This window comes from Kogia breviceps, chromosome 12 (assembly GCF_026419965.1).
Source record: "Kogia breviceps isolate mKogBre1 chromosome 12, mKogBre1 haplotype 1, whole genome shotgun sequence".
Lineage (NCBI taxonomy): Eukaryota > Metazoa > Chordata > Mammalia > Artiodactyla > Physeteridae > Kogia > Kogia breviceps.
Genome location: NC_081321.1, coordinates 97517610 through 97530462, shown reverse-complemented (window position 1 = coordinate 97530462; position 12853 = coordinate 97517610). Strand labels below are relative to the sequence as shown.

General features: G+C 56.2%; 1 protein-coding gene across 4 annotated transcripts in view; it reads right to left on the bottom strand.

The window, feature by feature from the left end:
* MPPED1 (metallophosphoesterase domain containing 1) overlaps positions 1–12853 on the bottom strand; it is a 78170-nt gene that overhangs the window by 8260 nt on the left and 57057 nt on the right. The gene's annotated exons all lie outside the window — the stretch shown is intronic.

Genomic DNA, 12853 nt, shown 5'->3' with positions numbered 1-12853 from the left:
CTGGACTTGACCAGATATTGACCAGCCTTGTTCCTTTTTCTATGATGAATAAGTATTATCTATGTAAGTTTTAAAAATGAAAGTGAAAAAGAAAATCAACTTCTGCCTGAGGCCTCTCTTGTTCCGAGTCCTTCTAAGGAAATTCGGAGAACGTTCTCACCTGTCCCCATGGTGAGAAAATGCTCCTCCATCCATCCTCCTTCCTACATTTGGGGCAGGTGGAGCCCCAGCCAAGAGCGAGTGGGTCCCAGATGGAGGATATGCTCCTTCCTGCCTCTACCGGAAGCTCCCAGCAGGGGCTCCACCGGGCTGAGTCCGCCCCCAACGTTAAGGTCAGGGCTGGGTGGACCGAGGCCATTTAACGGAATTCCTACCTGTCGCCCAACCCGGACCTAGACTGACCACTGCAAGTCATTCCCCTCGACGGGTTCAATGGTGAGCGTGTGACCTAGATCCTGCCAGTTGGAGGGAATTCCAGACGTTTCTTTCAGTGATGAGAGAAAAGAACACTGTCATCCCTGCATACAAACCACTGAGCTTCTTGCCTTGGGAGCTGTCAGTGCCTATTAAACTGTCCCAAAGGGAGATGGCAGGTGCACATGGCCCAGGGGAGTGGCTGGATCAAATCGCACCTGACACCCACCATACCTCTGCACTTCTCGGTTACATGGGCCAACAGAAAGCCATTTGAGTTGGGTTTTCACTTACAACACAAGTATCCCAACTAAGAATCAGCCCTTAGGCCTAAGTCACTATAAGTTCCCCACATTAACACAGCTCTTTAGCATCTCCAAAGTCACCAACACCACCAACTTTACTATCGTCACTGTGGTGGGTCAAATTGTGTCCCCCCTAAAATATATGTTGAAATGTCAACCCAGTACCTGTGAACGTGACCTTATTTAGAAATAGGGTCTTTGCAGACGTAATCAAGATGAGGTCATACCTGATTAGAGTGGGTTCTAATTCATGACTTGTGTCCTTATAAGAGGATCACGGGAAAACACAGAGACCCAGAGAGGAGAAGGCCATGTGACGATGGCCGTAGAGACTGGAGTGACGTGTCTAAAAGCCAAGGAATCCCCCAGGCTGCCAGCAACCACCAGAAGCTGGGAGCATGGCACGGAACAGCTCCTCCCTCAGTCCCCTCACCAAGAACTAACCTTGGTGACACCTTGATTTCAGACTTCCAGCCTCCAGAACTGTGACAGGATCAATTCCTGTCATATGAAGCCACACGGTTTGTGATAATTAGTTATGCAGCCCTAGGAAACTAATATAATCACCATTACCACCATCACCTCCCCACCTGCCACCCCAGGGACCTCCGCACCTGCAGCAAGGTGGGCAGACAGGTCTCTCTCCTTCTGTTTTATGGATGAGGAGACTGAGGTCCAGGGAGTAGAAACTAAAAATTGTCGCCAGCATTTCCTGCACACCTACTTTTTTTGCCAGGCGCCGTCTAATTACATTATAGGGTTAAGTTTATCTAACTGTCAAAAGGATCCCGTGAATTAAGGGCTAGGATTATTCCCATTTTTCAGATGAGGACCCAGAGGCTCAGAGAAGTGAGCTGGCTCAGGGATCTGGACCCCGTGAGGCCAGGCACCTCACGTCCATTCGCTGACCTACTCTGCACAAGTTGGCAGTGGGGCTGGCCTTTCACATTCAGAGCCTCTCCTATGTCAAAGCTGCCACTAACATCCCTCTCGTGGCCCAGGAGCTCCTCCGTGGGAGGCTGACGCCCCTAGCTGTTGACCCAACGTCTCTACCGCATTGGCAGCCACCCAACGTGCCGCCGTGGAACCCTAGGGGTTCCATGGAACAGCGTTTGAGAACCCCGCTTTAGCGCCCCCCCCCCCCCCACGGCAGGTTCTGGACGGGAAGACTGAGGTTCAGCGAGAGGAAGGGAGGTGCCCAGGGTCACACAGCGGTCAGTGAAGGAGTCATTCTGGAACCCAGACCTGACCCTCTCTCCCAGCTGCCGTCAAGCCTGCAGCGTCAAATCCTGGAACGTGGGCTTGTAAAGGAAGAGGGTGAGTGGCCATACTGGTTGGTCATTTGGGGTCAAAGGTGCTTCCGCCACTTCAGACGCCCGGGGGATCCCGTCCGCCAGCAGCCTTTGCTTGTCCGTGACCCCCGCCCGGGACACCGGGTCCCTCCCCTCCTCCTGCCTGCCCCTGACCCCACGCCGCGTTTATGCTTCCAAGCCCCGTCTGCCCCAGCTTCCTTCTCCCCCGAGCAACGGGCACCTGCCCGGCTGACGGAGCAAACGTTCGTTTAACGAAAGGTGTTGAGAGCGAGGGGGCTGGATGAGTGAATGAACTTGTTGACGGGATGTCGAACAGGACTCTTCCTGTTGCCCTGGGATTGCAGCCAGAACCTCAAAGCTGAACATGCTCCCCAACGCTGGAATGAAAGCCCCCAGGTACCGCCCAGGAAAACTTACTAAAAATGAGCAGAATCTGCCAGGCCACCATCCCCCCACACCCCTACCAGCCTAAGTTTTGATCTTGAGGGAGACTGGTGGCTCCTGCCTGGTTCTTGTCGGGGGATGGCGTCCACCCACACCCAGCCATGAGTGGCTTCCAGGGGGACCAGCTGTACAGGTGGGGGCCTGGGGATCTGCCCTCTGGGCCCGTGAGAGGAGAAACAGACCGTGAAGGGCAGGCACGCAGGAGCTGTCTGCACCCCCAGGTTTGGGCTGTCCCAAGGGATCCCCACCCACAGGAAGTGCCCTCCAAGTGAGGAGACCAAGTGGCCGGGGCTGGGGAAGGCAGCTGGGTGGGTGGCACTGGGAAGTCCCTCAGAAGCCGCCTACTCCCTCAGTCACACCCGACTTAGGCCTGCCTCTGCACTTCTGCAGAAAGCTGAGGGTTCTCTCTGCAGAAGAACGTCTCCACACACACACAATTTTACATCCACCTTCGAGGGAATCTTGGGATCAGACGGACCTGGGTTAGAATGGGTCCACCTCTAACTACCTGTGTGACCTTGGACAAGTGGCTTAACGTCTCTCTGTGCCTCAACTACCCCATCTGTATAATGGGCATAATAATAATAATACCCTTTGCCTCAACAGGGCTTTGAAAGGATTAAATCAATTAATCCATGTAAAATGCTTAAAACAGTGCCTGGTCCAGTGCTTTGCAACTGCCATCATCTCCATCACCATCACTGCCACCATCACCACTACCATCATAACCATTATTATCATCATCACCACCATCACCATCGTCATCACCATCATCACCACCATCACCACCATCACCATCATCATCACCATCATCACCACCATCACCATCATCATCACCATCATCACCAACATCACCACCATCATCATCACCACCACCATCACCTCCATCATCACCATCACCATCATCACCAACATCAACACTGTCACCACCACCACCATCACCACCGTCATCTCCATCACCATCATCATCACCATCACCACCATCACCACCGTCATCTCCATCACCATCATCATCACCATCATTACCATGGACCCCTCCTGGAACCCACTCATGGAACCTGGATGAAAAACCTTTGGCCCAGGACAGGGTTTTTCAAACTGCATTTTGAAGGGTCAAACAGCATTTTAAAAAAATGAAAGGAAAAGGGGGAAACAAAGAATAGAAAACATCAGAGTCCATCATAGCAGGGAAGGGATACTTTAGTTAAATATATTTATATTTAAATAGACACCCACATAAGGGTGTACTGAGTCACAATGTAAAAAATAAACAAATGCTTTTCCTACCACGGTTCCTGGTCAAAAGCAGTTGGCAGCCCTAACATACTGAGTTCACAGCTCTGCAATTTCTGAAGCCCTCAGACCCTGGGCGTACTCAAAGCCCCGCTTTGCCTAAGCCAGGGCGGGGTCCCTGCAGGGAAGGCTGCAGCAGCCTGGAAGCTGCTCATAAAGCCAAGCCCAGTAGCACCCCCGGAAGCCCACAGCTCGTCCGCTTACAGCAAAAGGAGCAGTGCCTTTCTGCTGCCTCCCAAACACAACAGCCATTTTTCGAAAACCTAATCAAATATTTACACGAGGGGTCAAGGCCTCATCAGCATGGAGAGAAGGCGTCTGTGAGTTCCCGTGCGCCACAGCAAGGAGTGACTTTTTGGCAAAGACACTCTGTAACATATCAGAGACGCCACAGACCCCCAGGAGCTGACCCACACGAGCCCCTGCCTACGTCACCTTCCCCCTCCAGTACTAACGAGCCTTCCTCTGGGGGTGGCGTCTCCCCATAGATACACCTCCGTGGTTCTTGGAAACACGTCACCTCAAATCCTGGGAAGCTGGAATCCACCCTGCCCCCGGGATGCCGGGAGAGGTTGCTCAAAGGCACCGAAGTTGGCATCAGACACTCTGGCTCTGCCCCTGGGCTGGACGCTCCCAGACTCTTTCACCGTGTAAAGTGGGATAAGGATGCCTATGGCCCCAGATCTTACCCCATGAGGGCAGAGGGGTCCTTCTTGCTCGATGCTCTACCCCACCCGTCGCCTGACACAGAGGGGGAGGGAAAGAAGGTGTGTGGGAGGCGGCGTAAGGGAATGAAATTGCACCATTATCGCCGAAATGCCTCCAAATACCCAGGAGCTCCGTCACTGGGAAAAGGGGATGTTCTGGCCTTTACTGAAATTTGGGGGGGAAGCAGGAAGAGTCAAGTCATGCACGGAAATGTCCAGAGGAGACACTTCTCAGGGCGGCCCGCAGGTTGGGAGGCCTTTCTCGGGGTGGCCGGGAGCAGCGGGACAGACGGACGCTTCAGGGTGACCTCACTCCCCAGGGTCTGGAAGAGCCTTCGGCCACTCCTGCATGACGTCCATCCACGTTTGTGTCATGGGGAAGAGGAGCCAAAGCCAGCCCTTCCCGAGGGCGCAGGCGGCCCCAGCGTCCCAGGCATCCTGCGTTTGGTCACTTGAGCCTCTCTCCTCGCCCAGCAGGGCCCTGTGGGGCCAGAGGTGAAGTGCGCGGCTGCTCGGGGCTCCAGACAGAGGGCAGGGCAGGCGGGGGCTCGCAGGGCCTGTCATCCAAGCAGCCCGGATCCAGCCCGGCCCCGAGCTCCCCACCCACCCTGGGGGCAGCCGTGGTCTGAGACCCACGAACGCCGAAGACGGCGGGCGCTGCCGGAGCCACGGTCCCCACCCCCGGTGCAGCTGCCACCCGGACGCAGCCTCACTGCCCCGAGAGCCAGGAGCCCTGACGTCCGCCCGCCGTCCAGGACACATCACAGACCCCGAGGAGGTCAGACGGATCAGAATTCCAACAGAGCCATGGCGGGCGGCTTTATGTCCTGAATTGCTGTCTTTCTGTTCTCAAGTAACCATTGGAATAATTTCCTTACAGAATGATAGTTGCCATGACAACCAGAGCAAATTTTCCTTTTCTGAAACAGATGTCTCATTTAGTTGAAAATTAGAATGTGAACAAACCCATGGGAAAAATTAATTCAAACTTTAACAGAGCGGTGAATACAATGTAATCTCTCAGAGGTTAACCCCTTAACAGCTTTTTTGTGCACTTATGGTAACCTTCGAATCCAGTCTAATTAGACCCGCTTAGCCAATATAAATGACCTCCTCGTGGCCAATCATTAAACGGTTTCCCCCTGAAGCGTGAATTCCGGGTTCCCTAATGGCAGACGGGAGGGGGGCGATGCCTGTCTGTAGAACACAGCTGAAGCAGAGCCTCCCCTGCTCGGCTTTTTCCACCTTCCCAGGTAAGGCATATGCCCCCAGAAAGGGGGTGTACCAGGGGCCATTCAATTAGCCTGGAGTATGGCCACCCCATTTCCCAGGGATGCTGGGGGCTGGGGGTGGAGAAGGCCCAGGGTGTCCTGGGTAGAGCTGGGCCCAGTGGTGCACCCAGGCCAGGGCGCAACACCTGAGGGCAGACGCCAGGGGAGGTGGGGGGGCCCTTGATAGGCCGCCGAGGGGTCGCCAAGGGGACACCCACACAGGCCTAGCTCCAGAGGCTCTCCAAGAGCCTCCAATCCTCACACCCACCCCGAGAGGCAACTGTCATCACTGCTTCATTTTCCAGATGCACAAACTGAGGTGCACAGAGGTACAGAGAATTGCCCAAGATTACCTGGTAACCAAGTGGCACAGCCAGGGCTCCAAGCCAGACAGCAGATGCCAGAGCCTGTGCTCTCTGCTTCAATCTCAGAGTGGGGACGACAGGACCAGGAATCCTGCCCACCTACCTCAGCAAACCCCACTTTACCAGCCACTGTCACACCTTAGCTGGGTTCATCCTCAGGACAAAGCTGTCAGGAGGCCCCCACTTGAGAGATCAGGAAATGATGGCACAGAGAAGTCATGGGTCTGAGGACGCTCAGGAGGCTAGAGGGACCTGGACCAGGGTTCCTGGCTCCTGCATCCTGTGCCCCGTGGGCCGCGGACCCGGCTCCCGCTGGGGTGGCTGGGCCCCGGGTTCTCCCTCTTCAATGGCAGCTGCCTGCCTGTCCCTCGGAGCCTGGCTGCACTCTGGTTCCTGGCGCCCCGCCTCTCGTCCACCCTGTGGCTCTTCTAGTCCAAAACCTTCCACGGCTCCCAGTTACCTCCAGGACAAGCCCGAACCTTGTGGTCTGGCACGCGGGGGCCTTGGGCTCTGTCCCGCTCCCCCTCTCGGACCATCCGGCTCAGATTCCCTAGTGAGCTCACCACCCACCAGTCACAACAATCCTGTTTCCTCAACAAGGCCCAGCCTTTCCCGGCCTCTGGGGTTTTGCTCATACTGTTCCGGCCGTCTGAAATGCCCTTCCTAGCCTCTCCTCAGAGTCCATGACCCATTATTCGTGAAGGCCTGGCTCAAAGGCCACCTCTTCCAGGAAGCTTTCCCTGATCACCTCCAGCCTCAAGCACAAGTGACCCTCCCTGCTCTGAGTGCCCTTACACAGGCTCCTTCAGGGCAGGCCCGGGTCAAACCATCCCTGAATCCATCCTGCCTAGACTGATGGCTGGGCCCAGGTGGACCTCAGGGTGGGCTTGCATAAAGTGTGCCTGAATGAATGATGGAACGAACCGACAGGTGCTCTACCTGGCAGGCAGGCACGTGGGAAGGACTAAGCATTAACCCTCCCCTCCCCACACCCTCCCTAGGGCCCCTCCCTAGGATCCCTCCCCAGGGCCCCTGGCTGTCCTGAAGCCCCGAGACCCACCACCAGAACCACCACCAGAACCAGAACTCTCGTCATCTGCTGAGCCTCCCTTCTCCCTCACCCTGCCACGACCTGCCTGGGGGAGTCCTGCGCCCACTTCACTGATGCGGCCTCAGAGGTGATGCTCACCTCCTCGGCCGCGTCCGGACTCACCGCCCCCGGGGGGACCTCCCCTGCCTCCCCAGGCAGCGCGTTCCCTCGGCGAGGGCAGGCGCGGCTGCCCTTCAGGTGGAAGGGAACAGCCTCTCACGGAGGCCCGCCCCGTCCCCCCACCGACGAGGTGCTCTCCCACTCCTGCCTCTTCTCCTGCGGGGTGAAGGCTGCAGTGTGGGCGGGCAGGGACCTCTCCCCCCCAGCGGCCGGCCGCCCCTGAGCTCCCAGACAAGCCTGACCAGGTCCACTCCCTCTCCCGCTGCAGACCCAACACTCATCTCGACCCTAATCTGTTTGTTCTTCCTGCCCCAGCACCCCCTCCCCAAAAGGCCAGGCTTTCCGGGGCCCCTTGCAGGCAGCCAAATACAGCCTCTGCCTTCCCTCAGAGACAGCCAACACCGAGAGCATCTCAGGTGAAGACGACCCGTGTCACTGGCCCACGTGCGCGTCCTGGGACCCTCTCAGCACTCCAGTGAGGCTGTGCTCCCATCTGCAGCAGGGAAACCGAGGCTCAGCGTCGGTGACAGGCCTGGGCCCCCCCCCCCCGAGCGAGTTCCTGCTGACTCCTCACCCCACAGGTGGCCCCCATTCCCGGGGACGTCCGGGTTCTGGTGGAGGCAGGTTTGCCTTGCCCCCCTCCTCTGCATCTGCCAGGCTTGGGAGCCGAGCGGGAGTCTGGGGGAGACGCTGCCACAGCGGGGGAGCTGTGGCTGCCAGCGAGGGGGCAGGGCCAGGAGCAGCGACGTGTCCCCGGGGCTGTCGGTCACACATCTTGCCCCACGCGGCACTTGGGGCGAGTCAGCAGCAAGATAAGTGGAACCAAAGAACGGGATCCTTTGTCAGTCCTAATTAATTTCCTCCCACCCTTCCAGGCGCAGAATCATTCATCTTTTGTTTCGCTGGGACTCCTGGGCAGCGGGGAGAAGGCAGAGGACTCGTTTCAAACGTTAATCTCATGTAGAAGAGTGTGCGTGGATGTGTGCCGAGGGGCCTTCTAGAAAGAAAGCAACAATGTGAAACCAAGGCAGATAAGGATAGGAAAGCGGCAGAAGAGAAATCACGTGTGTGTGTGAGCGAGGTGAGGAAAAGTGTGTGTGCGAGAGAGGATGGGCGCTCACGGGTGCGTGTGTTATGTGGTGTGTGTGTGCCCTGCTTCTGCGTGTGCGTGTGTGCACACGCTCGTGCAGAGATAGCGCAGCGTGGGTCCAGACGTGAGGAATTTCCTCCCTCCGTCCAAATTGGTCAACTGCCGGTTGTGTGGAAGGCTGCTGAGTCTAAGACCCGGTGGAGGAAGGAGAGGGAAGTGACCACTGGTGAAGGACGCTGCTCGGTCCCTCGGGGACCCTCCCAAGCCTGTCGTGTCCCTATCACAGGGCCACACGAGGGGGCACCGAGGCTCGGGCAGGGCTCGCGGTCAGCAGGCTTCCCAGCTTGTCTCGAACAGATACAGGCTGTTCCCAACTTGACTTGGGCTCTAGACGGGAAGGGAGGGAAGTACCGCTGAGGTTCCGTGATGCTCTGACCAGCACTCCGGAGTCCTCACTCGCTGCACCCTGGCGGGGCCCTGGGAAGGAGAACACGAGGGCCCGGGGCTCGGGGAGCGTCCAGCGCTCACGGGGCCAGGGATCTAGGACCCCAAGGCCAGCCCCTTGTGGTTCTGCAGCCCAGCAGGGGCTGCAGGAGGGACGGTGCCAGGGCCAGGCTGGGAAGCAGCAGCTGATGAGACAGGTCAAGGCCAGCCGCCCCCGGAGCTCCCCAACTCCACCCGCCTGGGTGGGAACCTGGCACCACCTCTGCCTACAGCTGAGATCGTGGACCAGTTGCTCGACCAACCCACGCCTCGCCTCACCTCTCTCCTCTGTAAGAGGGGGATGAAACCAGTCCTGCCTTGTCCTGTTGAGAGTAAAGGGCAGAGTAGGTGGCGCCACTGTGCAGCAGGCTCGTGGGAAGTTTGCTGAATGAGGCTCTCAGGTATTGAAGGGGAGGGAAAGCCTTGGCCTGTCTTGTCTGAACAGATCAAGGCCACGGTCTGTGCTGAAACCACCGAGAGATGCAGGGTGAGATGTAAATAAGCACAGTGCTAGATGCCCGGGGATTGCCAGCTTCTGAAGGTGGGAATGTGGGTCTTCATGGCCCTGAAGCAGCAAGAGAGAAGGGCCGGTGGTTAGCAGGGGGCTGTGACCAGAAAGCTGGGTCCCCAGAGGGCTTCGGGGAAAGAGTGGACCACGGGGAGGCCTCCACCAGAGGGAAGCTTCCCCTGGACCTCTGACTCAGGCTTCCCCAGGCCGCGAGCCCGTGGGCCCAGGAAGCTCTACTGCATGAAAGGAGCAGAAGCGGGTCCCTGGCCAGGTGCACCCGCAGACTGGGGTAGACATCCTCACTGAGGGGCACCCCCGAACCTGGCTGCCCGGGATCCCCCAGATAGAGCCTTGCAGAACGTGAGCGGGCAACCCCAAATTATGACACCCCAAACACCTCGGAGAATTACCGGAGAGACTGAAAAGTGAGTATTTTTTTTAAGAGGTGAAAAAGATTTTCTTACGAGAAAGAGCAAAGGGTGAGGTGGCTGGAACTGAGCCCCAGGCCCACCCGTTCCTCAAGCAGAGCCAGAAGGACACAGGGTCTGGAGCCCAGTGCGGGGAACAGCAGCCCAAACTGGGCTCACCGTGGTCTCCCATCAGCTTCTGGCGGTGGCGGGGACGGCGGGGGTGGCGCGGGCTGTCTCAGGTCCTGGCGCCGCCAGGACCCCGCTCCACTGGCACCCCCTTGGCCACGTTATGGTGACAGGCATTGAGAAGCAAGGGAAAAGCTAGGAGTTCATGATTTCAACCTCTCTCTACTTTTTTTCCCGGAAAGATGTATTTTATCAAGTCTTTTAAAAAGATTTTATTTTAGCACCTCTCTGTCTGCCGTTCTGGGTAGGGCCTCCATCCTTCCATCCCGGCCCATCTGGGCTCTCAGTTACTGTGGGACCTTAAGCGAGTCGCTTCATTTTGTGGGTCTCAGTCTTTTCAGCTATACAATGGGGACAAGGGTTAGACCTCACTCACGGTTGTGAAGAATGCAAGCAGTTGGAGCAGCTGTAAGTTCAGAGCCTTTGGGTCAGCAGTGACTGTGCTACTGTCACATCGACAAGCAGAGCCCCAGCACCTTCAGGGCACAGATTTTAAATTCCCAGGCCGCTCAGTTCCTGTCTTCCCCTCGCACCCACCACCCCCAGCGGGCCCGCTCTGTGCACACAGGGAAGCGGAGGGAAGGACGTCAAAGGCTCACGCTAGAACCCACGGCCAGCCTTTTCCGGGGCCACCCTCTCTGTGCCCGCAGCCCCTGCAGGCTGTACGTACACAACCTCCTCCAGCCCCCACTCTGGGCAGTTGAGGCAGTGGCTGAAGAGGTCTGGGGGTGGGGGGGACCACCGTGTGTCGAATGCCTGTGTGCCAAGCAACTTACGCACAAGACCTCTCTGAATCCTAGGAACAGCCCCGCGAGGGGACTGTCCCGTCGTCGTTTCACAGAAGCCAAGATCCTGACCTGGGGTCACTCAGCTGGGCCCTGCAACATCCTGGCTGTTTGGGGAGAGCTGGTCCCTGAGGCTCCGGCTGCCCCCCAGGCCCTGCCCTGCCCGTAGGCGGCCAGGCCTCCTAGCTGAGGATCAGGCTCCGCGCCCAGACGCCCAGCAGCGGCCCGGCCACCACTTCTCAAAGTTTCCTGTCTCAGCAGGTTTAGATGCCTTCTTTCAAAATACCAGAAGTAATTAGACCAGATGGACTAGCTGCGTGCCAACTTCACTCCCTCCCTCACTCCTTTAAAAAAAAAAAAAAAAATCAAGGCCGTTTTCAGTTAAATGAGAACAAAAAATGCATCCAAAACCCATAAATGAATGCGGTATGTATACGGAATTTTTTTTTAACACTTAGGATTTTGTAACAGCTGAGTTCTTCCTCTTCTTCTGCGGTTGGTTCCCGCCCCCTTCCTCTAAGCTGCTCTCGGTGGAGGCTCAGTGCCGAGTCTGCATCTGAGGGGCCCAGAGATGACTTCCAGCGAGTCACGGTGGCCCGGGAAGGGTGGTGGTGCAAGCACGCGGCTCTAGTGAGCCCTCCACCCCTCCCTTGCCAGACTGGACCGGGGGAGTGGTGACGCAGCCTCCCTTGGAGTCGGGTCCCTGCTCTCCTGGAGCCTCAACGGTTCTAGTTGGGAAAAGAGACATGAAAGAAATGGGTTGCTGGAGGAGTTAAGACAGTGTGGCCCTGGAGCTAAGTGGGCTGAAGGAGGAGGTGACAGCCCAGACACAGCCCCCGTGTGCCAGGCAAGGAGGGCAACACAGAGCAGCCAGGAAGGATGATCTCCATAGTTGGTGCCAGGCCAAGTGGAAAATCCCCAAACGGGATCCCTACCTCACACCATCAATGCAATCACTGCCAGTGGACCCAACACCTAAACATACTGATAAGAGGCAAAACAGCGAAGATCTGGGAAGATAATAAGGAAACATCTTCATGACTTCAGGGGCGGGATTTCTTAAATAGGACACAAAAAGCACTTACTGCAAAGAAAAACAGTGCCACATTTGACTACACCGAAATTACAAACTTTTAGTCATCTGAAGGCACCATGAAGAGAGGGAAGAGGCCGGTCACAGGGGAGGAAAAGCCACTTGAGACATTACACGTGATGAAGGGCTTGCATTCAGAAGACATAAAGCATCTCTACGAACTAATACGGAAAGGGCAGACAACCCAATTATCTTTTTAAATGGGCAAAAGACCTGAGGCCTTCACAAAAGAAGAAATCCAAGTGGCCAAGATTCTCAACCTCGCCGGTCGTCAAGGGAATGCAAATGAAAACCACCTTGAGATATCGGCACAGACACCAGATGGGTACGAGCTGCAAGGCCTGCAATACCAAGTCCTGGCAAGGAGGTGAGGCAGGGCACTGCTGACAGGGGAAGAACTGGCGTAGTCCCTGCCGAAGAGCTGTACAGTGTATGACCTGACCACTCCGTTCCCGGGTGTGTGTGTCCCCACATGCACACGCATTCAGGAGTAAATCTCTATGTGCACTAAGAGACATGTGGAATGTTCACAGCAATATTATTTATAATGGGCCCAAAGCAAGGGTGGTAGGAACCGGGCAGAATGGATAAATAAATCATGATCTCTTCATATGATGAAATCCTACACAGCACTGAGAAGAGAACCAATCACAACTGTACATGATGACATGAAAGAATCTTAAAAATATATAATATTGAGTGAAAAAAAGCAGTCATGGAACAACACATGAGTCCATTTTTATAATGTTCGAAAAACAGGCAGGACCCAAGTGTCTCAGGATACGGGTGGCCAGACGAAACACAACACGCCCCGTTACATTTGAACTTCAGACAAACAACACAATTCTTGTAGTGTACATACACTTAAAATATTGCATAGGACGTATTCACGTTAAAAAATTATTCTCTCTCTACCTCTGACCATCCTGCAAAATGGGATTGGTAATGGTGCCCTGTCACGGGGGACACAGCCAGG